The sequence below is a fragment of the Lepidothrix coronata genome, unplaced genomic scaffold (assembly GCF_001604755.1).
Source record: "Lepidothrix coronata isolate B3197 unplaced genomic scaffold, Lepidothrix_coronata-1.0 Scaffold150, whole genome shotgun sequence".
In the NCBI taxonomy this organism is placed as follows: domain Eukaryota; kingdom Metazoa; phylum Chordata; class Aves; order Passeriformes; family Pipridae; genus Lepidothrix; species Lepidothrix coronata.
Genome location: NW_016690330.1, coordinates 1,581,434 through 1,608,392, shown reverse-complemented (window position 1 = coordinate 1,608,392; position 26,959 = coordinate 1,581,434). Strand labels below are relative to the sequence as shown.

General features: G+C 34.4%; 1 long non-coding RNA gene across 1 annotated transcript; it reads left to right on the top strand.

The window, feature by feature from the left end:
- The first annotated feature begins 11,007 nt into the window (after positions 1–11,007).
- LOC108504028 lies at positions 11,008–16,051 on the top strand. Its single transcript, XR_001876973.1, has 4 exons — positions 11,008–11,103; positions 11,796–11,859; positions 14,251–14,341; positions 15,973–16,051. It is a non-coding gene; the product is annotated as an uncharacterized LOC108504028 (long non-coding RNA).
- Positions 16,052–26,959: the final 10,908 nt, after the last annotated feature.

Genomic DNA, 26,959 nt, shown 5'->3' with positions numbered 1-26,959 from the left:
CATTTTCATCATAATTGTTGATTTGTGGTTTTTTCCCCCCTTTACTTTATAAACAGTTCGTGTCCATCTCCCTTCAACTAACAATGTCAGTTCATTTTAAATTTCAGTGGAGCACACCCTCATGTTCAGTTGCTGTTTAACAGCAGTCTGCCTCTGCAATGAAATAGTGGTAAAAAATTGCCCTCTCAAATAAGTTTGTCGTAGAGCACACACAACAGATTATTTTTTCTGTTATCCTTTCACGGAAAAGAAGTGAATAACAAGACAGGATAATATGTTTAATTTATTAACTTTTAGGAAACTAGCAAGTTTTCAAGCATCTAACATATCCAAATACCTCTTAATTGTTTTTCAGAGGCTTTGGTGAATTTATACACTGCCAAATGGAAAAGAGATTCTGCAGACAGCAAGCCCTGTCTCATGTGGAATCTGTCAGCCACTGAATTATAGTTATAAACAGCCACAGTACTTGCTATGCTTTTGTGTACTATGGATTGTCCAAGTTTTGAATTTGCTCAGTGACATAGGGAAGGAGTTCAGGTTATAGATTAAAAGTCAGGAAGGGAGAGACATTTTTTGGTAGGAAGGGCACGCAGTATATAGAAAACTGGTAAAGATATAAAACAAAATGTGGGCAGAAAGTTTAAGGCTTACACAAGCACAGCAAAAAAATTGTGTTGTTTTCTCCCAGTAAAGAAGCAGAAACTTCTCCACCAAAATAATATTTATTTGGTCATCCTCTAGTTTTCTTAATTGATAAATTACTTTACAGAGTAATTTGGTAAATATATTTGAGCAATGGCCTTCACAATAATTTGTGTAGCTTTGTGTTTTTCATACATTCGGACATTAATTATTTATTAATTAATACTACTTAATTAATTAATACCTACTGTTACAAGGCATGCCATACTTTGTATTTTAATGATTTTTTCTCCTTTATTTTTTTCACATATGAAAAGATCTCAAACTTTCAAACATTGTTACCTCTTTCACTAATTTCCTTGTCACCTTTGTAATGTCTCCTTTCACTATTATGCAGATGCAGTATTCATTATTATATGTTACTATTGCTTTTAGTATTACTATTAATAAGATAGTAATTCATTACCATTAATTTTACTTCTGTTATATCTCAATACCTTTTGATCCTCGAAGACTTCTGTGTGTGTTTACCTTTTTAATATATCCAACACAGGGTGGGTTTTTGGATGATTGGTTGATTGTAATAGTCAGGACTCGAAGCAACATTTGCTGAAGTGATATATCTTGCTCTATGTCCATTATTAGACTCTACTGTCTTGACATAGCTGATGGCATTATGCACCATGTTGAACAGACCAACAATCCACTAACATATATTCCCTCTGCAGTTCATTACTAGACCTGAAAACTTGAGTCAATAACAAAAAGTTTCCTTTAAAACTGGAACACTTCAACATACTTCAATATATTTTTCAACAGCAATTATTATCATACTTTGAACTCCCAGAGATCACATCCTTACCTGGGACTCGGAAGTCAGTGGAAGACTCTATTAATTTTAGCTGACCCACTGTGAGAGAAGTACAATAACTATTCAAAAACCAATTTTGACCTGGTTTGTCCATGAAAATCACAACTGAATAGAGATATGTAAATATGTATTACTCAAACTGAGTATGTTTACATGTATATGTATATAGAGAATACAAATAGAGTGGCACACAAACACATATGTGTGTAAGTATTTCTATACACTATGCATGTTATGTCTCTCAGAGTATTAGAAGTCACTGTAACACTAGTCTGATTCAGTTGTCTTCTTTTAAATATTTGATTGAATTTTATTAGAAGCATACTTTGAAAGTTACTGCCATTACTAATCAGTTCATATACACAGCTGTTAGTCTTTAAAACACATCCCAAATTATCTGCATATACAATATCATAAAGTGTATGCCATATAAAAAAAGGATAGAGGGCTGTGGTCTTTCCTTATTCTTAGTTACTAAGATTGTGGTTACTGTTATTGAGAAGGAAGAAAAGTATTCTTTTTTACCTGGATTCCCTCATTCAAGACTAGTGTTTTCATGCTGCTTACCCCTCTCAAAAGACAGGGAATGTCATCTATGCCCACTGCTGCTTTCCTTTCACCTTTCTCACTCATTTAGCAGAATGTCTTGCTTATCTGCAGCCCTTTATGTTAATCTTGTTTTAAATGTTCTCTGACTGGCATGTCTGCTACTTGTGTCACTGTTTACAAGCTTTACTATGCCTCCAGAGAAAACTGCACACTTCTTTCTCCCTTTGTTGGTCACATATATGAGTAAAATGTGCATATAAGTATATATGTACTGTTTGGCAGTGTTACAAAATATTTATTTACTTCTTGGTTATCACCAACATTTTGATTGGATGCCTCTCACAGGAGCCAGGAGGTTTGGCAGGGGTACCTTTTGCTATACTCAGGACATTAAGGAAAAGTTTAAACTTTCTGGTCAATGTCCTTCCTAAAATTTTGGTCTTTTATCACAGCATTGATTTTTAACAGCGGTTCACTTAAGGACTTTTTTTACATTCAACTAATGATGACTGATTTGGGATTATTTGGCTATCAAATAATGTTTATTAAACAGGAAGAATTCCAAATCTGTCCCAAGGTGGAAGTTCAACCATTTGTAGCACTGCCTTATTTGCAAAGCTTTTAAGTTTATGTATTTATAATTAATATTTAATTAGTGCTTAAAAGCAACTTGTTCTCATTGTATTCACATTTTGGGCTCACAGGTGCTTCATGCACCTTATGCTATTTAAGTTTATTTCCTAAGTAAATTGTTGTAAAGACTATATATATGACTAATCACTGCAGGGAAGGTAAAGCAGGGTGTGGCACATAGTCTAAACTGAAGTAGAAAAAGAAGAAAGCCATGAATCACAGAGTTGCTGTACTATGTGATGTTAAATATAGCATCTGGACAGGACACTTTGAAAGGACACGGAGAAACAAAAAGCCAGAAGTTAGAAGGAATGACAGCAGTTACTTTTACATTTGCAAATAAACTCAGTGCCTACAGACAGAAGCTATAACTTGCTTTTATTTCAAAGTGTCACTGGCATGGTTTAGTCCTGAATTACATAGTTGCTGCAGAAGACCTAAGCACTGACACTTTTCACAGTTTCTAACAAAACTGCTGGACTGTTTTGGTTTTTTTTTGTTTTAATATCAATACATAATCAGTAAATAAATATGCTATCATCTCCTCAGAGAAATTTAGAACACTTCATAATGCAAATGAAAATGAATCTGTATAGATTCATATTCAGCCCTGTAGCCTGAAGTCACAAAAATCAGCATCTAAATGGATTCTCTTCGGTTCTTAATTTCTTTCCTACATGAGTAGAGCGCTCACACCACTGCACACCACTGCTCCCTTAGTGTGAGACCATTTCAAGGTTGAATGTGAAGAAGTGTACACTTATTTTGGTTTTTACACTGCAAGTCCTTCTGCTATTGTCAGGTAATCTGCTGACCTTGCAGAAAGCAAATACCCGCTGAGGCAGATGAGTGATTCCTGTAGTCTTCATAGAACTTAAGTATCTGTCTTGTTTCTTATTATTTATATGTAAAAAATTGCAAATCAGGATCATGTGTCTTTTACTCATACCCTGGAACACTAATACGCTACAAAATTTTTTGTAATGTAAGTTTCTTAATCAGATATGCTAACTTACATTTTCTTTTATTATATTCTTTCCTAAACATCCATTGCTGACCATTCTCATAGACAGGCTTTTGTACTAGATAAATCACTCGTCTATTCCCATACAGACATTTTTATGTTCCTTAGACACTCAGCGTTTTCATACATGGATTTATATTATAGTAGTGTTGACATCCTACAATATGGGTATCAAACACTTGCAGAATGTTATCGTTTACCTACCGTTAACCCTTCTATACATGTCAACAAGCTAATAAAAAAATTATTTTAAATCAGTAATAGCCAGATAGATTATTGTTATTACAAGAGATGATACGAGGGTAATCTTCTGAAAAATGTTTTTTTTCCATTATTTTGTGCTAGCTTATTCCACAAAGTTGAACTACTTGTCAGTTACTGGGGTACAGAAAAAACTGTAAACTGAAGCTGAAATTCATGAATAAGGGAGAATTTTCCTCCAATCTTTACCCTATTAAGGCATTTTTATCAATTCAAAGTGAAATGATTGTATTTTTTCTTAAAAATGCTTTGTGAGCGTTGTGTAAATAATTTTCTTTGAGGCTGCCAACTAAAAGCATTTATCCGTGGCTTATTGTTAGTAGCCAGAATATATTGCTCCACTGATATAACGCAAAGTAAGCTTTGAGTTTATTACTTCACCACGTTAATTAATTTATTAAATATTAATGATGAAAAAACAATTCAAGGGATGTTATATACAGCTTCAGCATTGTTAATTTGTTATTGCCCCATTTATCAGCAGCTATGCATAAAATGTACTAAGCTATATAACTGTTAGATGAGGTATGTTCATACCATGTGTTGTTAATCTAGTTAATAGAATAAAAAATACATAGTTGGGTCTATTAGATGTGTGACTTAAAAATATGAATCTATATTGAAATATTTATGTTCCACAGACAGGATAAATTAAACTGTCTTTTTATCTCAGGTAAAGAATGGAACATGAACAAAAATCTTTTTTAGAGTTATAATTATGCCAGTTTTTGTTTGCTGTCCAAAATGTTGCACTGAGAAAAGTTCTATACTGAAATAAATATATATATATTTAGAGAAATATTTCATAAAGTTATATTAAAAAGTAACTACATCTTCAAAATAATTTACATCCCTTTGCATATTGAATTTTAGTTAACCCCTTTTAAATTTTCTTCTTTTTCTTGCATTTATTACCATTTATTGCACTGCATCAATATGAATAGTCACCTTCCTTTTGTTCCCCTGAAGTAGATGTAATATAATTTCAATCTTCTGACTGGGATCTTTACTTGAATGTCAATTTTGGAAGTTGAAATTTGTTTTTCTAACTTTAGTATGTGATGGTTATTGAACTAAACCTTGGATGCTGGAAATCTAAAGCCTGCTGCATTTTTATTCATAATATTTCTTGTACATTTCCCTAAACCCGGCTCATTTATTTTTTTTTATCAGTATTGTCTCTAGTTAGTTTTGAAAGTGATATATTTATGAAGCTATGATTCATAAATTAACATCTTCTATTAAACAAACCTGTTAATTATTTCCTTTGCTATTTTAATAATTTAAACCATAGGCAGTCAACTCTATTACGTGGAAAATTTGATGTTTAAAATTTCAGATTGCAACTATCCTTTTGAAAGCTCCAGTAAAACTTTAATTAATTTAAGCAAATAAACCATTCAAAGGGAATATCAAAACTAATGCTGTAAATATTTTAAGTGTAATTCTTTGTTCTACATGTTCCAGCTAATTTCTTCTGCTTATCCTTTTTTCTACTGGAATGCTGCATGTATTTGTAATGTGACAAGTTTATTAAAAAGGTATTTCCATTCTGCAATGAAATAAGCCTAAAAACAAATTGTGGGCATGTATTTGTCAAAGCACTGTTTTGTTTTCTAAACTACATTGACGATAATCTTAGATTCTTTTACTTTAATTGGAATATTATTTGTTCTTCAATATCATTCTGTATGATTCATAGTCTTTCATGGTACTAATAATACACTTTATAAATTTTTTCCAAATATATACATTAAACTCTACTGCACTATTACTCCTGGAATAGTATCAACACACATAAAATGGAGAGTTAGTGAAAACATGGGTTTGAATGTTTTAGGAGGGGTGTTCCTTCTAAAAGGAATAGTTAATATAGCATAGAAAACTTGCAGTGGCAGAATTGTGGGTCAGTTCCATAATTTTTTTTCTAGAAACTTCGCAGGGAGTGAACATCAAGCTTAATATTAACAAGAGCTTAATTCCCAAATCATCCATTTTACTCTATCTTATAAATCATATGCTTTATTGCGTATGTATATACACAATATGTATATTCATGATATATACGCACATGTAATATATTCATCCTTTAAAGCCACACGGAGAAATGAGAATGTAAAAAATCCCTGAAATACCTTGCAGCTCTTATGCAAATAGATTTTCAAGAAAACCATATTTAAATATGGCCTGGGACAGAAATGATGTTGGTCTGATGGAGTTGTTCTTGTTGGGAGAAGCTGGGCTGAAGGACTGTATTCTACATTGACCAGCTACTGAATAAAGTGCATGAACACCTTTGAAATGCTACTTGGGTCTCCCTCTTCTAGAATATTACTAGCTTGCAGACTCAAGCTCATTCTTTTTCTCTTTTTCTGTTTCTTCCCTATTTTCTTGGCTTTTTTTGCTGCATTCTGCACAACTTTATCACTTCTTTTCACAAGTGAAATTTTTTCCTAGTCTGCTAATTATGGTAAACTCTTACAAGGAATTTTTTAAAGCTTTTCAGAGTCAAGAAAGTGAAGGACTTAGGTCTTTTCCTTCCCTTATGAGTATTGCAATTAAAGAGTTACATAAAGACCAATTGTATATATATTTTTTTTAATTATTATTATTTTTTTTTATTTTGAACAGAAATAGATATTTCCAATACATTTTGTGGAAAAATAGTCCCCATTATTATATAAGTTGTGACCTTCAATGACTACTTTGCCAGCGCTACTGTGAAGATCCTAATTGGCCTTAAGACATATAGGGAGAAGTTTGCTAAGACTTATAGTGTCAGTCTTAAGCATGTGCATCACAAGATCTTTAAATACTTGAGGAATTCTCCCATGAAAGTGATTCAATTATGGAGGAGAGGATTTTCCTAGAGTTTTACACTCTGCTTGAAGACTACTTAAGGAACTTAAATCCCATGTCCATTTGGATCTAGCTCTTCAGAGAAATTTGTAATGCCAGTCATTGAAATTCCTCTCAAAAAGAATTCATTATCATCTGGTCCAATCCCCTTGCTCAAACCAAGAGACCTACAGCCATTTGCCCAGGATAATATCTGGACATTTTTTAATGTCTTCAAAGATCCACACTCCACAACCTTCCTGGGCAGCCTGTGCCATCCATGTTACAGTCACCCTCACAATAAAAAATAATTTCCTGGTGTTCAGAGGGAACCTCTTGAGTTTCAGTTTGTGCCCATTGCCTCTTGTCCTTTTGCTGAGCATCACTGAAAAGACCCTTGCTCTCTCTTCTTGCACTATCCCTTCAGGTATACATGTACATTGATATGTGCATAAATACCAAAAACCTTCCTGAAGTCCAAGCAGATAATACTTCCTTCATCTACCAGGCCTGACAGTTACTAATTGAAGTTTAGGAAGCTGGTCAAGCATGGTGGGTGAATCCATGCTGACTATTGATGATTTTTTCCTCCTTAATGTGTCTGGCAATGGTTTCCAGGATTAGCTGCTCCATCACCTTCCTAGGGATCAAAGTGAAACCATCTGGCCTGTAGTTGTCTGGGTCCTCCTTGTTGCCTTTCTTTGAACTAGGGGTGACACTTGTTTTCATCCTGTCTTTGGGCACTTTTCTGAGTCACCATGAGCAATTAAGCATTATTGAGAGTGGCATCAAGATAACATCTGCTAGCTCCCTTGAGACTTGTGGGTCCATCTCAACAAGGCCCATGGACTTAATGAAAGACTTAATTGAGGGACTATACCCATAAAAATTTACATGGGATAATAGGACATATTAATAGGTACCTGCAGAATGAGTAAAGAGCTATGCAAGCCATCCAACAGTCAGTATCAAGAACACAGTTTCCTTTTAATACAAAGCATAGTATCATGGAACTAAGCTACCATAGATCCATGAAGCCTTCCCTTCCGAAAGGACTCAGAAGACAGTATTTTACCCCATTCAGTAACAAAATATACTGACCATCCCCTTACAATATAAAAAAATTAAATTATTTCAGAAATTATCACCTTCTAATTAAACAATAACCTACTGACTGGGTATTCCCCTAAGACATAAGAACACCTGCTTGATGTCCCTTGTGCTTGCAAGAAGACTATCCTAATTAAGCTATTTGAGTTGGAATTGCTGCTCTTTGAACTTTTTTTCTGATGAATTTTGAATATTCACTGAAGCAGGGACTTGACATGAAAATTTCATTTCCCATCAATGTGCCCTAGCCTCTGTGTCTGTAATGCCATTGTTTCTCACCATCTGAATCAATAATTTCTGACTACAAAGCAGAACAGCTCCAAGACAAAAGATAAAGGCTGGACAATATTCTCAGTTGGCAAAGCTATTCAACTCAAATAAAAAGTGATCAACTTCTAGTGAGACATTGGTCGGGTGCTACAAGGAAGGGGAGATGGACCAGTTTTTCTTCCACTGCCTTTCTCCCCATCACTTCAGTGATCGGTACAGGTATGCAGACATCCAAAAATATAACTTTGCAGAACTAATAAATTTTAGTAAAAAAAAAAAAATTAACAAGTGAAGATAAAAAGAAATGTAATGAATTCCATGGCAGATTGTAATTAATATTTATTCATTTTGTATTGTATGACATTGCATATTGTGTAAGCTTGTGTTGCATCATTCTATGGGTTTTCTAACTGACACATCTCTTCTTATAAATGCATTGTCTGTAACCAAATACTATAATATGGAAGACCACATGTTTCTGGCAAGCAAAGCACAAGGATGTCTCTACTTGCTTTTTTATTTTTACTGGTGTTTGATCCTCTGAAGTAATGTTTTCTTCCTTTGAAATGTGTTAATATCACTCCCATGTGTAAATCCTCAGACTTTTCCTGTCAGAACTGTCACTAGTCAGCTATTCTCCTATCTGCCTTTAAGCAGTTGAGTGTTCTGGTCTAAAAGTAGCACCTCCCATGTAGCCATGCTCTTAGTTTCCAGTGTCATCTCGAATTCAAACTACCTCCTCCAAAATACCGTTGGTTCTGTAGTCCACTAATGGAAAAAAAAAAAAAATTCTATCCGTACTTAATAATTTCAAATGTACGGTGGCCCCAGACAATCCCCTGCAGCTGTACACTGCTTATATTTGCCATGTTTCTCTATCTTGCAAGACATGTATGAGAGAAGGTACTCCGAGAATTGTTTAGTTTGAAGATGATGCAAAGGGGTGTGTGCATATGCCTGTGGCTCTGGCATGAGAATCCTTTTCAAACCCATACAAGCTTCCTGCAAAAACAATAACCTGCACCCTATACACATGGTGAAGTACATAAGAAATAATGTAACAAATTATTAATAAAGTTTTTTGGTGAACAGAAGACATTACAGAAGTCTGTAGCAAGTCTGTGGAGCCTCTAACACTGGAGGCTTTACAGAACAGATATCTGTCAGGAATGCCATTGCGCTTGTGTTGGAGTAGATAAATTGACATGTAAAGGGAGAATGAAATTAAATGCATCTCAAAAGGGAATCAGTGAAGGTTAGTATAAATTCTTTTCATCAAAAGACATTTCCAGAACCTGTTCATCTTTTTCACCTGAATAGCCTAATTGCTTGAATACATTTTACACTTTGATAGTATATTTTTCCCAGGTAAAAGACTTTTCTGCAATGCAAATGAGATAAAATATATCTTCACTTATTTATTTATTTATTTCCTACTGCAACATTTTCAGTATTCTTCCGTCCAGAGAAAAGCTCTTTGAAAGGTTGTTTTTTGAATTCTTAATTGGAGGAAATGTGTGGATTGACAGAAGCAGACAGAGGTGAAATGAAGGAGATGTGTTTTGATGGAGGGTATGTTTGGAAATTGGGATTTAGACAGCATTAATAAGATGGGAATTATGCACTGAGCCTGCAATTTATTTAACTTTTTCAGCAGCTAATTTGTATAGAAGAATAGATCTGCACTTTTATTACTTAAGTAGTCTGTGTATTCTTCTTCATCAATTTCTAAGAAATCAGAAAGAAAAATATGAGAATAATGAAGCAAATTAAACATAATAAAAGCTAGCAGAAATCCTAAAGATGGGAGACTTCTTTCTCCTCTACTGGTAGATATTTTTTTATAAATTGATATTTTGCTGAAGTGATGCTGCAATGCAGCACAGCTGAAAATAATTTGTGCAATGGATAATTTTAAAAGAATAATATTCTGCAGATATAAAGTAATCAACACATTTCTTCAACAAATATAATTTCAACAGTGGAAATAATCATTTACTGTAGCCTGTTAAGCTGTATAAGAGCTAATAATTGCTAATAACTGAGAATATTTTTAGAAACTTCTGAAAATATATTGTATTTCTTACATAAAATATAAAAAATATTTTTTGCATCCTTTGTATGACCACATTAGTTTCACCTGTTTCAACTCCTATGTAATTTTCAGATTTTCCTGCTAAATTTAAGGCAGTATCAAGCACATATATATGAGGCAGAGGAAGTGTCAAGGTGAACAGTACTCTATTCTATCAAAGTCAGATTTGTCACACTTTGCAAGGTATTTGTGACACCAAGGTTTGATTAGCACAGCACTGAAAACTAAGTTGCAAGCCATAAAAAGTGTCAGTTGGCACTAAAAAAAGCTGTCTGCTGAACAAATTGAGCCACAGTGAACACAGCTGTATGGACCCCAGTCCATTTTCTTAATTTGCAAATTCTTTCCTGAAGCTGTCTTCTCTTTGCGGCTGCATCTTCTCTCCAGCTCTCTTAACTTTTAAATGTGTAGATATTAGCTGAGACGATTAGTCTAATGAGATAATGGAAAGTAGAGGGATCTGTAATTTGCTATTTATTCCTCCCTGTCCTGTCACTACATGCCCTTGTGAAAGGTTCCTCCCCAGCTCTCTCGTAGGCTCCCTTTAAGTACTGGAAGGCTGCTATAAGGTCTCCCTGGAGCCTTCCCCTCTTCTGACCAGACCCAACTCTCTCAGCTTGACTTCATAGGACAGGTGTTCCAGCCCTCTGATCCTCTTTGTGACCTGTTCTGAATTTGTTCCAATGGGTCTATGTCTTTCTTGTGCTGGGAGCCCCAGACCATGACAATTCAGTTTAGGCAACCCACTTGAGTCTGTCCCTTTCTTATTTTCTATTTTCCATCTTGAGTACTCCAGTATTCAAGGAGGTTTGTGGGAATCAAAGTTTATGCGAATTTAATCATCTGCATTGTAATTTCTACTGCTGGAACCGAGCAGCTACATTTCACAGTTTTGAATATCATATAACTGAAGTCCTTTGGTTGAATGCCTGCCTAGCTCAGTTAGTTTAATGCAACTGCACCACAGAATGCAAATGTTTCAAAGAAAAAATATGTTAAAAACAACAGGCATGTCAATGTGAATTCATAAAGCAAAATGACATTTCAACCCAGTGCATTATTTAATAAGCATAATTGTTTTAATCACCACACAGCATAGAAATATAACTTAAATTAGAAAAATGTATTAAAAGTTATATGCCATAAATGATAAATCATAAATCATAGGTAAATCTATAACCAATTGCCAAACTCAGGCAGAAATGTCAATGAATTAATAGACACTTGTAATGTTTTAAACTCATAAATGCAAACCCAGATACTTCATTAAAGAAAAAAAAGACATTTTGCCTGTAGTGATATATATTGCCTGATTATTTATTGCCCTGACTTTTATTTGTCATGTGTAATAGTCCTAAAATCTTCAAATTTTTCACGGCACTACTTGCATACCAATAGTCTTCTTCTTCCATTACGAAGTTTTATTGTATATCAATTAATGTTTCTACATTGTAATGATTATTCTCTGATTTTTCTTCTACTAATATTCCTTTTTTCAGCCTTCCTACTGCAGAATTGAAAGACTCTTCATTTGAAATATGAAGGAATCCACTGAGAATTCAGGTATACACTCATGGGACAAGATGACTATTCTTATATTTTCTTTTGGCATCCCCTACTGGTGTACAGCTGTGAAGACTCCTCCTTGACACAAGATCTCAAAAGGGCTACTGTGCTTCTTTGTCTGAGACCTTCAGAATGTCAAAAATAGCTAAAGTAATGGCAGAATAATGTGAAAATATTTATATTCTCTTCAAGCAACATAATTTCATTGCTTCAGTGAATATAACATCTCCTTAAACAGTACATCTAATTACACTACTTGTTTCACATAGGTTTATTTTATCTCCTTGATTTAATTTTGGGTTTTGTTTTTGGGGTTGTTTGGTGTTTTTTTTAAAGCTTAATAACAGATAAATAAATGTTGAATTTTTCATTCAAATAATGTCATGATAAATATGCTTTTGTGATGATGCAGTGAGGCAGTGTATAATTTTCCATCAATTCACGAGTCATGTGAAGATGAAAAATCTGCATGAATATTCCAACTCCCTTCCTTGAGAATTGGGACAGAAATTTTCCTCACTTTTAGAATAATCCTATCATATGTCATCCTCCCAGAAAGAAGGGAAAAACAGTAGTGACATAACATTAACATATTTCCATTTATTTTAGCTGTAGTGTTTCCTAATTCGGAAACCTTCCCACCTCACTTTAGGCACCTAGCATATCTGAAATCACGATCAAATCAGGCTCCCTAAAAAAATCAAAGGAGATAAACTAGCATTTCAGATTAACAATCTAGGGATTCTCTATTCACTACAGAAATGTTGGGCAGGTGCACTTTTAGATAAAATTTTTCTAGGAGACCAAGCATAAACTGTTTTCTCACCACTATTAAACATACTTATGTGAGTTTTCTTGCTAAAGGATCTCAGAAGTGGGCAACCCTTATCTGGTTTATGATCATAGGGTGTGTACATGAATAAGGGTTGAAGGATCTTTCTGTGGATTCTTACTAAGCATAAAAATTAAATAATTTCCAATAGAAATCAAATAGCATACTACTGAATAGCTGGGTGTTGATCAATGACACTTTCTAAATGACAAATGATTTCCAATTGCAGATTTTGTTCATTCTTTGAATGTTCATTAATCTCTAGTGAGGATAAGATGGGAGTATGTACTGCTAAATATTAATACTTCCCATTAATCTTAAAATGCAATTATGATTTTAAGTTAGATGGAAAATAATATTATCATATGTGTCCTGTCAGGTTATCTATTAGACAGGATTAGTCTTTTCCTTTTATCGTAGACTTCTTCGGCTCTTTGCCTACACATATCTTTTTTTTTTAATCAAAATATAATTTCTTCAAAGATAAAGTTCACTCACATTTAAATAAAATAAGTAAATATCAGTCATATTAAACCTCTCTCCCTTTCTGTTTTGATTCTTTTTTTACTGTAGATTATTAATATTTCTCTGGAGTAGAATATGACTTTTTTTGCAGATGGGAATTATGAGGCATAGACAGCAATCCCACTAGGCAGTACAGAATAAAAAAGCCTGTGCTGTGATGAGAGAGTTTAAGCAAGAGGACACAGTAAAGCTTTGCCACCTAAGCCTGAGATCAGAGAACTGTCCCTTGAAGAAAATAACATATAACTGCATCAAAATTGATTTCTTTAAAAGTGCTGCATCGTTAACCGCAAACCAGTGTGTTTGTCTATACAGTTATCCTACTTCCTGCAGTTCTTAGAGTGAACTGAAATAAATTTCCTTGTATTTCAGAGGGTCAAGTATTTCATTACCTCTGTACGGCAAACTACACCACCAGGTAGACCAACATCCACACTGGACTCAAATCTTGTTTCTTCTGAAATTTTTTGTTGAAATCAGATGCATCCCTTCTCTTGATGTCTAGAATGTTTTATAACATTTAGGCAATAATACAATGTGGTATCAACTGTTACTTTGTTACAGATATAGTGAAGGAGAAAGTTAAGTTTCTAATTTTCATCTTCAAAGTATATCTGACTTGGCTACCATGCATGTTCAATATTTTTTGCCTATTCCACTTGATTAAACATTTGTGTTCCTGTGAAATTACATGTCTTTTTTATGCTCTTTAAAACCTTATTTTAGTCCAAAACCAAGTGCAATTTTTGTTCAGGCAGATGACACATAGGTTGCTGTTTCACTGTAGTCTAGAACAAATACAGTAAGTTATTTTTCTTTTCTTTATTAGAGAAAAATAGATGGTTGGAGGTCCAGTCACTCTCAAGATATGGAAAAGTATTGAACTGACATCATATGTTTCATTGAATATTAGTTTCTGGGGATGCAAACATGACACTGCAGTCACCCAAAACCTTTGACAAATATTTTTGGGTTTATACTGTATCTCTTCATAAAGCTAAAACCAGTTCAAATCTTTTATCCTACTTCAGGGTAACAGTCACTCAACTGAAGCATAGGGGTTACTCAAGAAGCATAAATTCATTCCAGCTGCAGTTTTTTGCTGTTAATACTTCCCTCAAGGTAAACAAACAGCTAGTATTGGAAGTCAAACACTGTGAAATGTTCTATAAAAAACCCATACATACACATAATAAACAGTAATAATAAAATTATTTATTACAATTCCATAACTTATGGTTCATAGAGTTAATATGAAATAATCACACATTTAGTCCCTGGAGGTGTTTAAGATAAGACTGGATATGGCACTTAATGCCATGGTCTAGTTGATAAGGTGGTGTTAGGTCATAGGTTGAACTCGATGATCTCAGAGGTCTTTTCCAAAGTAGTTGATTCTGTGATTTCAAGTTCATAAAACAGACATTTATAAACTCAGTTAATTAGAATTGAATAGGGCTTGGTGTTTGTTGATTCAATACAATAGTCAAAGCTGCAAAGTGAAACCCTAACTTTTCATGTGGATTTCTGTTACAATTCTCCCAGATTCAAGGAAAGACTATGTACTCCACAGGTGTTTTCTGGATGTGGAAAGAAAATCCTAGAAATAGTGGTTTAAATAGCTGTAACATTTCTCAGCAGTTTAACGCTAGCTACCTACCTGCTGCAGTTATTTCACTTTGACTTCTGGCTTTCCATTCCTTTCATTCCTTTTATTCTGATGGCTACTGTGCCATCATTTATGATGCAGCAGGGGTAGGACATTTGCAATGTTTCCTCAGCAACTAGAACACCACATAGTTCATATTTACTGAGACAGAGGCAAAACTGATTTAAGACTTTTGCCATTAAAATTGGATCAAATTAAAAGATAAACTCCCCATGCCTAGTGTCAAGTAGATATTACAATTTTAAGTATCTTTCTTATTTTTTCTGGAAAGAAATGTCTTGTTAGTATATCCTAGCTATCTCTCATGGGCCAGGGAAGTTAATAAATAACTAAACATTCAAGTTATGAGTGTCTTTCAGCCCTAACAACCTCTGGTTCAAATTATTCTCAAAAAAGGGCTCAAAGAATGTCCCAAAGTTTTTAGTCATAAAATTTACGGAATAGAATGGGAAAAAACCCACACAGGGTAAGTTGATGCATTAATTTTTAATATAGTCTTCTTTACATGCACAGGACAGCTATTGTCTGAATCATAACAAGGGTGTAGAGTCAGCAGTGTGTTTCTGGCCTCAATATGCAAACTTTTGCCTATTAGACAGTCTATTCTGAATGTTGAAACCTAGCTCAGCTTTTTTCTCCCCTTTTATAAAAGTAAGGATTTTTAAGATATTCAGGTTTTTTCCTTAGAATATGACATTTTATTCTGGCTCCAGTTTAAGAAAAGACAAGTGCATATATATCTATGTTATTATATATTAATTGCATAGATATAACAGAGTATGACATCTAGACAGACAAGATCAATCCTACACTTTTAATTTTACAATGTTTACTTGCATAATGATTGGATTTTTTAATCCACTGAAATTAACAAAACTTCTTTTATTTAAAAGCAAAAGGAAAGATTTATCCACTTATTATATTATAAACAAACTTCTCACATGATTCTTAATAAAAGAACCACTGAAACTGCTGAGAACTTTTCAGTTGTTTCCAATAGGCTTTAAATAAAGCTCATTGTCAGCAGCAAATATCTGCAGTGCAGAAATAATTATCTTTTCTCACATTTGTGACACTTTTAGAGAGACTTCTTATACTCGTGCCACTGTGATCCAACAGGAACTCAGTACAACCCATATATCCTTCAAAGACTGAAAGCATGCTTCTTTTTTAATTACATATGTATGCTTGCATGTTTGCAGTGACAGTGTAAGTGCTGATTGATTTTGCGCGTACCCTCACTTCTCATTTCACTCCTACTCTATAGTTAATTGAATGTGTATGCCTCACTAATCCAGTAGCCTTCTATGGTGGAGTGACTGCAGCAATGGACAGAGAAAAAGCTATGGATGTCATCTACCTGGACTTCTGTAAGGCCTTTGATGAGGTCCTGCACAACATTCTTGCTTCTCTGTTGGAGAGATGTGGATTTGATGGGTGAACTGTTGGATAAGGAATTGGATGGATGGATGTGTTCAAAGAGTTACAGTCAATGGCTCGATGGACAAAGTCTCCCTCAGGCTTCTGCACTAGGACCAATACTATTTAATATCTTTATCAATGATGTAGACAGTGGAATTGAGTGTATCCTCAGCAAGTTCGCAGATGACACCATGTGGTTGACATGCCTAAGGGATGGGATGCCATCCAGAGGGACCTGGATAGGCTGGAGGAGTAAGCCTATGTGAACCTACTGAAGTAAAACAGGGCCAAGTGAAAAGTCTTTGCATCTGGGTCAGGACAATCCCAAGCATGAAAGTATTAAAAGCAACCAGAGAGAGAAGGATTTAGGGATATTGATGGATGAAAAATTGTACATGAGGTGCCATTGTGCACTTGCAGATCAAGAAGCCAACCTTATTCTGAGCTGCATCAAAAGAAGCATGGCCATCAGGTCAAGGAAGGGGATTCTCCCCTTCTACTCTGCTCTCATGAGACCAAACCTGGAGTACTGTATCTAGCTCTGGATTCCTCAGTAAAGGAAAGATGTGGACTTGTTGAAGTGAGTCCAGAGAAGGGCCATGAAAATGATCAGAGAAATGGAACTACTCTCCTATGAGGAAAGGCTGAGAGAGCTGGTGTTGTTTAGCCTGGGGAAGAGAAGACTTTGGGGAGACCTCATTGCAGCCTTTCATTATATAAAGGCAGCCAATAGGAAAGATGGAGAAAGACTTTTTACCAAAGATCTGTAGTGATAGGAGAAGGAGAAATGGCTTTAAACTGAGAGAATATAGGTTTAGATTGGACGTAAGGAAGAGGGTTTTTTTAGAATAAGAGTTTAGAGACACTGGAATAAGTAGAGCAGAGGGGTTGTAGATGCCCCATCTTTGTTCAAGGTCGGGTTAGAGGGGGCTTTGAGCAACCAGATCTAGTGTCAAATGTCTCTGCCTGGGGAAGGTGGTTAGGACTGGAAAATCTCTAAAGGTGCCTTCCCACTCAAAGCATTCTCTGATTCTCTGATTGTACATATGAGCGACATCATCTTTTATTGTATTCATACAGGCAGGAGAACAGTACAGAGAAAATTTAAAATCTGTTTACTTTGAATTTAGAGTCATGTGACTTTGATCCTTAATATATGACCTATAGCATGCATTTTTTAACATTGTAAGTGCCACACTGAATGAAACATTATCAGTACTTTCTAACTATTTTATTCCAAAGTCTAGAATAGAAATGGGAAATATTTTTAGATTGTAGGCATTACCAAAATACTTATATAATGCACAGAATTTAAAAAATAGGCCAAACAGTTCTATAGACAACTGTGCTTTTATTTCAAGTGTGATGCAGTAATTGATTCCACTGTTTTCCAATATCCATGGTTTTTTTTAAAAAACAAGCAAATAAATATAGGCAAATATGTGACTAATTTTAAACCTTCCTAAGAAGGTAAACAATGTCCTCCTCTGAAATTTAGTTCATTAACACTAAGGTCTTGTTCCTGCAGATCTTTCTGAGGTGTATAATACCCAGTGTACACACAAACCCAACCCCCACCTTCCCCAACACATGTTACTGCCAAACAACAGTAAATATCAGATTCCAGAGCACATTGAAGAGGCAGGGACCAGATGTGTCTATGGAGACAGAGGCTTAATTACAGACCTCAACTGAACTAGTAAGATCCTGATTAATTGTGCATCCTCCTTTGATAATTTAGCCCAGCTGTTCTGTGGCTATGTTTATGCTTTTAATAGAAAGATGGACAGCAATGTGCAAAATAATGCTTAATACTGCCCAATACATAGTTGGACAGGGTAACAGAAATCAGTTTGTATTTATTTATTTTGTTTGCTGATAAAAGCAGATTGAGTAACTGAAATGATAGGCTCATTTAGATTACACCAAAGTCACTTATTCTCCCAGTAATGTCAATGCTCTGGTTTATTAATAGATGAGCCACTCCAAAATTTACATTTTTAAAGGAACACTTCACTGAAAGTAGACAAGGAAACAGGTTGCAGTGTATTTTCCTATAACAGGAAGGGATCTAAATGCATATAATTATATGCCAGCATACAGATGTTATTTTTCCATTGATGAGTACATGCTGTAGAAATCTGCAATTAAAAACCTGATGTTTAAGCTTACGTTGTTATTGTCAAGCTAAACCTCCTTAAAAACTTGTGATATCCATGAAGAAAAATTATGAAATTCTTATTAGATGAGAAATTGGTGTTTTCCTCTAGTGTGTGCTAACTGTAAATGATTAACAGAAGCAAGTTTATCAAGAACAAGAACTGAAGATATGTAAAACTCAGATTTACTTATCTCTTCTATCTTTTCCTTCAGCCCTTAGTACTAAAACTGTGTCAGGACACATAGTCCTTTCTTCTTGCACATGTGCTTCCTAAGTTCCCGGATGAACAAAATGACTATAAAGGATGATTTTAAAACTTGGAGCAACCTCATGTCTGTTTTGCCCTTGAGTTCAGCCTGGTCTCCATGTAGGGAGGAGCCAGAAAAGTCATTTGAAATAACTGTTTGTTCTTCTGCATTCAGATCATTTAACCCCTCAAATAAAGATTATTAATTCCTTGCTCTCACTTTTTTCAGCTTTTAAATTACACAGGAGAAAACTGACATAGAAGGTGAAAATCACGAGCAGAAGGCCCTTAAGACTATGTCAATACCATTAAAGAAACTATAAATAGTGCTTGTCTGGGGGCTAGGTATTTTTGAGATGGCCTACAATATGTTTTTCCTATGGTTCAAGTAGCATTTTCCTAAGCAACCTCATCATGGTTTGGGGATACAAAATTGCAGGGATCATTACCAAATGGTGGTAAAGATGAATAAAGTCTACTAAGGGGCAGAGAGTCTGAATGCATGAAATGAAATGCTCCATGCCACTTGATCCCAGCACCAGAAAATATTTCTTACTCTGTTTCATTTATTAGTATGCAAAATAAAAAGCCCATATAGGAAGCTATTGTAGGGATGAAGTCAGTATTACAGCTTAACAGAAAGTGCCCATGGATCCGTCCCTATTCCTGAATTCAAAGGGGCACTGTGTACTTAAAATGGAAAGGGTTTACACATCATTTAAGGGGCAGAGTGAGTGACCTGTCCAGATGATTTGCCCAATCTACTAGAAGTAAAACAGGGGGGGAGGAGATGGGGTACAGTGTTTTAAGAAGACATTACATTCAATATAAGCATGCATTTTAGAGGGAATGATATAAGTTCTTTACAAAACTATGTGCATATCTTTGTGTTACAGGAAAGCCTGACTGGAATATTTGAAAATGTGAGCTGCAGTCTAGCAGTCACAGTTCATATTCCTCATTTTGATTCCTAACTTCACCTCACTCTTATGCAGTGAGAACATGGAGGCAATTAAAATGATCCAGATATAAAATTTATGATTGGAAGCCATATTTAGTGAAAAACCTTTCAATGCAATCTCAGTTAAGAAGATATTTCAGTTGGTAAAAATCAAATGCTTAAAAAATGAAAAGTTCTGAAATGGGATATTTAGGGGGAATTGTTTAAAATCAAATAAGATTTTATTCATTCAACTGAAAATATTAATTGCAATAATTAATTATTTTACTATCTGATAAGTAAAAAATGACAGTGTGATAAAGTATCTGTAGTTTAATCATAAACAACCTTACTATATTATGTTTTTTGTTCTATTCCATATTAATAACTTCAACACCACAGTATTTAAGTCTCTTCTAGAGAAAATTATATAACTCACCTCTACTGCTCGTACCAAATATACGAAGTTGATATTTCTGAAGGAGTAAAGATATAAAGGGAGACATGAGACACAGAGAAAATAAAGTGGGCAATTTGGAGGAAGGTAAAAGGAATGGAAGGAGTAATGAAGTAGAATGTCTGCAGCAAATGGACATGAAATTTTCAGGCTGTAGAACTCCTGACTCAGTGGATAGAAACAGGGAAAGAAAGAAAAACAGTCTCAAATCATCCTAAGGAATTTACTATTAGTAAGGAATTTGCCATTTGCTTATATTTGTATTCTTTGAAATACCTGGATTTGAAAGTATTTGATGATAAGACCTGGTGTTTTTATTTGATGATAAGAGCTGGTGTTTTGATTCTAATGAAAATACATTATTCATGTTATACCATATGCTCTGTATCAGGGGTAAGTTGATCCTTACGGTCAAATCCTGGAGTTGCTGCATTGTGTGTGTAGATATCTATTTATCTATCTATCTATCCATCTATCTACCTATCTACCTATCTACCTATCTATCTATCTCATCTGTACATACTTACAAACATCTTAAAATTCTTAAACTAATTATTTTTCATTTTGTATATTAGTCTCTTGATGTGAATGTCTCGAGTTTCAGGCCTTTCTTCTTCATACTTCTACCATTCTGTGTCTAGGTCTGGAAATAATATAATAATGTCAATACTCTTTAGCTATAGTGATATAAAAATATATATGAAGAGGTTGTGTCCAAATGCTTTCTGCCTTTTTCAATCTAATCATCTGGCCTAATAAAAATATTTCCTGTTATCTCCATTTTACAGTTCCAATGGTAAAAATATGAGAATAAATTCGAAACCAAATTACTTCCTCAAACTTATTTTATTTAGTAATATGTAAAATTTTAACTGAGTATCTAAAAGCAAAATTAACAAAATCAATACCTGTTTCATTTTGGTTTACTTTTATTAAATTTCATTTCAGCAATAGAAAATTAGTACAATTTTATTGTATCGATAGTTTATATTCAATATTTTAAGCATTGTAAAAGTTTCTTTTTATGCTAGCAAAATAAATTAAAAAAACAAAAGACTTTTTCTTTTCCTGTCATATACCAATAGAAGGAAACAGAGAACCTCTATGAGCTTAGATGGCACATTTATTGACTTAAATTTAGCAAACCAGCTAATTTTTTTTCAATACTGAAAAATTCTGAGCAAAATTGGTCTATCATACACTTGAGGCAGCCAAAATTATTTAAACAGGAGTGGACCAAAGGTGAAATTCACCGTATGCAGAAGGTCTGTTTGGGACTCATGAAGAATTTATATTCTGCCTTATTTTCAAGATACCAATGTTTTGAAGCTGTTTCCTGAACACAGGACTTTTTAAAATATTTTTAACAGTACAAGGTTTTGATATCCTACATAAAACAGTACTTCACAACTGATGATACAAACACCTGAATTCAATTTTGAATTTCACTGCTGTTCTTATTAAACTTCACTGTTGTTCTAATGTCCCTAATAGCAAGTAGAAGTAAAAAAAAAAAAAAAAAAAAAAGGAAAAATAGAAAGAAAAATAAATAAACTCTTATTTGGAATTCCAGATAGGTTGGTGAACATGGATGGACATTTTACTGATGAAACGGTAAATTTATAAACTGTTTACCTCTGATTCTTATTACTATATTTCCACACATGGGATTAGCAATTTATAGGAGTTCACCTAGAGCTGTAGAGGAGAAATTTTATGATTTTACCTGTATAGTTTTTCTTGCCCAGAAGTGTACTGGAAGAGACTGTAACATATCAGGGTGAGAGAAGTGTAGCTGAAGTGCTTTAATGTGAAGCAAGTCTGGAATGCAAAGCAGCTGTTGTGAGGACCAGCATTTACATCAGTCTGTAGAGCAGGCAAAACCCAGGCAAAAAATCACCTTCACCTTTGCCTGTTCTTCTCCTCCTCTGTTGTGCTTGTCTGCACCTTCTGTCTTAAAAGAAGCACTACAAAATATACCCCATTGTCAAATACATCATGATATGAAGTGTATTTTAAGCATTTCAAAACTGGTGAAAACCTTTGCACATATGAAAGTATGTGACACGACTACAGAGTCTGGTAAATGAATATTCAAATACCTGTAATACAACCAAAGAGATTGCCATATGATTTAAACCATTTTCTTCTAACTAAAATTATTCTTTTTAAGTCTCTTATCCTAAATGAAACTTAATGAATTTTACCGCAAATGCTGACTAAATACTTACACATAGATTTCCCAATTTGGCAAGCTAGCTTATCTTTGATAGATTTAGGTTTGAGATTACTAAAAGCCTGGACCTGATAAAAGAGTTTATTTTGTTTTGTTTGATTGAAAGGATTTTACAAAACTTGCTGTTATGATAGTATTTTGTGGGTTTTCTGATGCTGAGTCATTAAGATCTTACTTTTGCAGGGGTTATTAAATATTTCTCTGGTTTTTTAAGCCTATCACAATTTTATCAAAAATTAAAAAAAAATAATTTTCTTTTTGAAATTTAGCTTATGAAGTATATCACTAGAGGGAGAAAAATATTAAATACACCTATAATTAATTCAGCGTTTGTTGCAAATCTTCCCATTTTATTGCTCTCTCTTTCTCTACACCAGTAGCAAGTTTGTTGCACACACTGGTTTGGTTGTGCTGATTTTCTTCCTGATATTTCAGCAATACATTTTGACACAATTTCTCAGTAATTCCTTTAGATGAATCTGTATCCAGCTGAGACCTCTCATTCTCCAGGAATTTTTCTCATTGTGTGTAAATGGTCCTATTTTAAGTGCTGATAGAGAGTTTGATGAGTTGTTCAAATGGAGATGTTTAACATTATTTGAAATGCCACAGTGTTTCCAAAAGATGTAAACAGAGCTGTAATTTATGACACTTCTGGGTTGGTTGGAGGCTGGGCAGCATGCCATAGGCTATTAAAAAAGGCCTGAAATGAATCACATTCTTTTTTAACAATATTGAAATACAGTTTTGTGGAACTAATGTTTTCGGAAATGTCAAGGCTTGCAATTTAAAATATTGGGATCTGACATGGCAGACAATATTTATATTTGCATCCTATAAAATCAAAATACATTTTTAGAGGAAAAAACTAAATACATATTTCAACTATCCACAACAAAGACCTGAGAACCTCAGGATATCTATCAAAGGTAAAAATTTTTCAGTTCATGTAATTTGAACAAAATCAAGATGAAAGTGATTTATTGATTTATTGATGACAAGTAATTAACAAGCAATTGGTGAATACACAGTCAAGGTTAATAGCAACAATACAGAAGATAAACCACACTATTAGACAATTGAAAAAGTCAATAAACACTTATTTCTAAACACCCCTCTGTAACCAGTGACCTTCTCTCTGTCTCTCTATCCCCACACATAGACACACACTCATTTGGACAAAGGTACAGGTCATGAAGGTCACCAGCATCCCATTGCCTGGGAGTAGGTGTTTCCCTCCATGCTCACCCTTCTCGTGAGAGATGAGGGTCCCTTGACCATGAGTGCACCCCTGCCACTCCCAGCACCTTGCTGGTGAATGCACTGCTGAGAAAGCACTCCACAGGCTCACGTTCACACAACCAAGGTGTGATTCCTGTCTTGTTGCCCCGGTTATTGCACCCCAAAATGCCACTCCACTCAACAGAACACAACTGCTCATGCTGGCCCACTCGAAGGTAGAAAAATTTTTGTATAAATTTTCACACTTTGTTTATGCTTATTTCAAGCTATCTCATTCTTTGTTTCAAAAGTAATTTTGAAATTGGGTTTAACTGATGCAGTGAAAACTTACTTCAGAAGGATATTTAGGAAGTTCAACTTACTTTAAGAGGAAACTTGTGTGGCTTGATTGGTCCACAAGTCCCTTTGTTTTCTGTGAATGCTTTCCAAGCTGCCAGATTACTGCCAGGATTTATATTTACCTTTATTTTAAAAAATAATATTATTTTCAAGCAAAATAGAAAGTAGTTTGGAACTCAGATTGCTATAATAGGACAACATTTCAGATTCCAGACATCTGTCTTTGAAATTGGAATTCAGCTCTTAGGTGTAGACATCTTTCTACAGACCTTGTCTACCTTTGTTTCTTCAAGTGATCTTGGTGACTAAAGTCTGAGTATAGTCAGAGGAAAACAAAAATAATACAATTAATGGATTTGATTCAGTTGCCCACACACAAGGTACCCATTGTCACTTGAGAGCACCGTGGTTACCCTTCCTCTGCAGCAACTGCTATTGAAGATTAATTTAGATCCCATATATGTCCTCTGAGAAAACTGTCAGTTCATGTGGTTGCTGTCAATAACTTTAAGGCATACTGGTTGACATTAAGTTCTTATGTGTAGGTCACTAACCTAAACCAGTGGAATTTAAAAAGCTGTTAAGCAGATGTGATCTATAGAATTAACAGGCATGTATTATTTACATGTCCAATAACAGATTCTGGAACATTAAACTATCAGAGCTGTTGGTTGGGGTTTTTTGGTTGTGTTTTGTTTTGTTTGTTTTTGGTTTTGTTTTGTGTTTGTTTAAAAGAAAAAAATTCAAAAAATTAAATGATCACTTCAATGTAAATATTCCAGAACTGGAACATATTGCCCAAGTGGCTACGAATTTTTCAAAGCACTGATGAACATTCTTTGAATGATCTGAGCAGACTTCAAAGTCTGACCTGGGAGGATGGACCACTGTTGACATCCTAATGCCCCTTCCATCCTAGTCTGTCTGGTTTTGTATATCCACTTGAGATATTTTAGGGAGCAACAAGAACAGGCTGCAGTGAAGACAAGACTGGTGTCAAGAGTGAGAGCATAGGCCAAGGGGCACAGTTCAGACCCAAAGCAGCTCCCAAGAGTAGGAGATGTGGCCCTTGGTTCCAACTTTCTTCTCAATGCTATTTAAAAAGTGGCTTCTGTTCTTGGAATCAGTTGACTGAATTATTTAACATAACCAAGCAAAATTCTAGAAAGGTGCTCTAACAGACCATCAGGAAATCTATAAACATTATTCTTCTTACAGATATTAGTATTTTTGTGGCTACTGTCATTTAAAAATACCTTCATATACTAAGTAGTTGAATGAAATTCTAACTATCAAATTTATACTCAACACTGCGTTGGAAAAGAAGAATACAGTCTTTATTGCTGTAGGACCAATTTATCAGGACCTGTAAAGAAATTCTGCTGATATTAATCTGATCCATCTGATAAAATGCGTGAAGATTTCCAAAAAGCATTTGACAAGGTCCATCACCGAAAGATAATCAATAAACTAAGCAGAACTGGTCTAATCTCATTTTGTCTCCCAATAATCTCACCTTGGCTCTCTTTCTGATACTCTCATCTAGTCTCCCTATTTCATAAAAGGCTGGACCAGATGGTCTTTTGAGGTTCCCTCTAACCTGAGCTGTTCTATAAATCTATGAAGGGTAAGATCATTAACTTATGTAAAAGGACTGACTAAACAGCAGAAAATAGAGCATATAAATTGCAAATTTTCACTGTGGAGGGAGATCTAGCAGTCAAGTCTTACCAGCACTGTAGAAATATCACCTCAGAACCAGGAGTTTTGTACAGAAAGATGGTGCAGGAAGGAACAATATAATTTTGTCAGATATGCTTTGTTCTGTCAGCAACTGATGTAATCCAGTGCCAAGAACAGAATATAGGCTAGGAATACCTTTGATTTTATCTTATCTACTAAGTTTTTTCTTACTTTTTTTAACATTCTTAACTCCCACAGTTTTCTGTGTTTGTAGTTAAGCTCTTCAACGTACTCAATCATAAAAGTCTGGAAATCACAATTTTTGCTGATGATATTAAATTATTCAAGTAGTTAGCAGAGACTGTAGAGAACTATAGAGAGATATTACAGTTCTGTACTACTGAGACATAAATGTCACCACTGATAAATGTAAATTAACATACATGGGAAAAAAATAACTCTATGCTAAAATGTTGGGCTCTGAGTTGACTAATAGTTGTCAGAAACAAGATCTTGGAGTTACGGATGATTCTGTAGACACTTCACCTCTAAAATTTGTAGCTATTTCAAAATAAAAATAATATTTGAAAAAGTTCGCTGGGAATTATTAGGAAAAAACCTTAAAAAGAATTAGAAAGGAAAACAAAATATCCAAGCCCAAACAATAAAAAGTATATAATTGTGTATATTTTTTCTGAATTACATGTACAGTTTAGAACCCTTTATCTCTAAAAAAGTTATATCTGAACTCTAACAGTACAAAATAAAAAATAAAATATGAAATTGCTTTTTCTGAGGAAAACCTGAGTAAACCAGAACTCTTCAATTTGAAAAAAAAAAAAGACAGAATAAAGAAAGTATTATAACTGTGTGCAGGCCATAAGAAGAGTGGAAAATGTTCATAGAGAATACTAGTGCAAGAATAGGACAAGTCATCTAATAGGATCTAATAGGACATCTAGTCCTACATCTAGCCCCTAATAAGACAGCTTATTAGAATAAGAATAAAAACATCAAAGTAGTTTAACTTTGATTTGAACCTAATGGCAAGTTTAAAACAAAGGAACAAAGACGATTCTTCTCAGAATATGAAATTACATTCTAGAATTTCTTCTTGCAAGATGTGGGTAGTAAAATTATAAATTAGTTTAAAAAACATAGGAGCAAAATCTATGAAGCTGTGCTAGCTAAAATCAGATTTCTAGTTTAGGATGCTTTGAGGCATGTACTATATTAAAAAAAGATATTCTGAAGAAATATAATTTCATTACTGTGTTATTCCTTAAAAATATGCTCTTAGGTACTTTTAGAGGACAGAGACTAGTTCAACTTTTTGTCTAACAA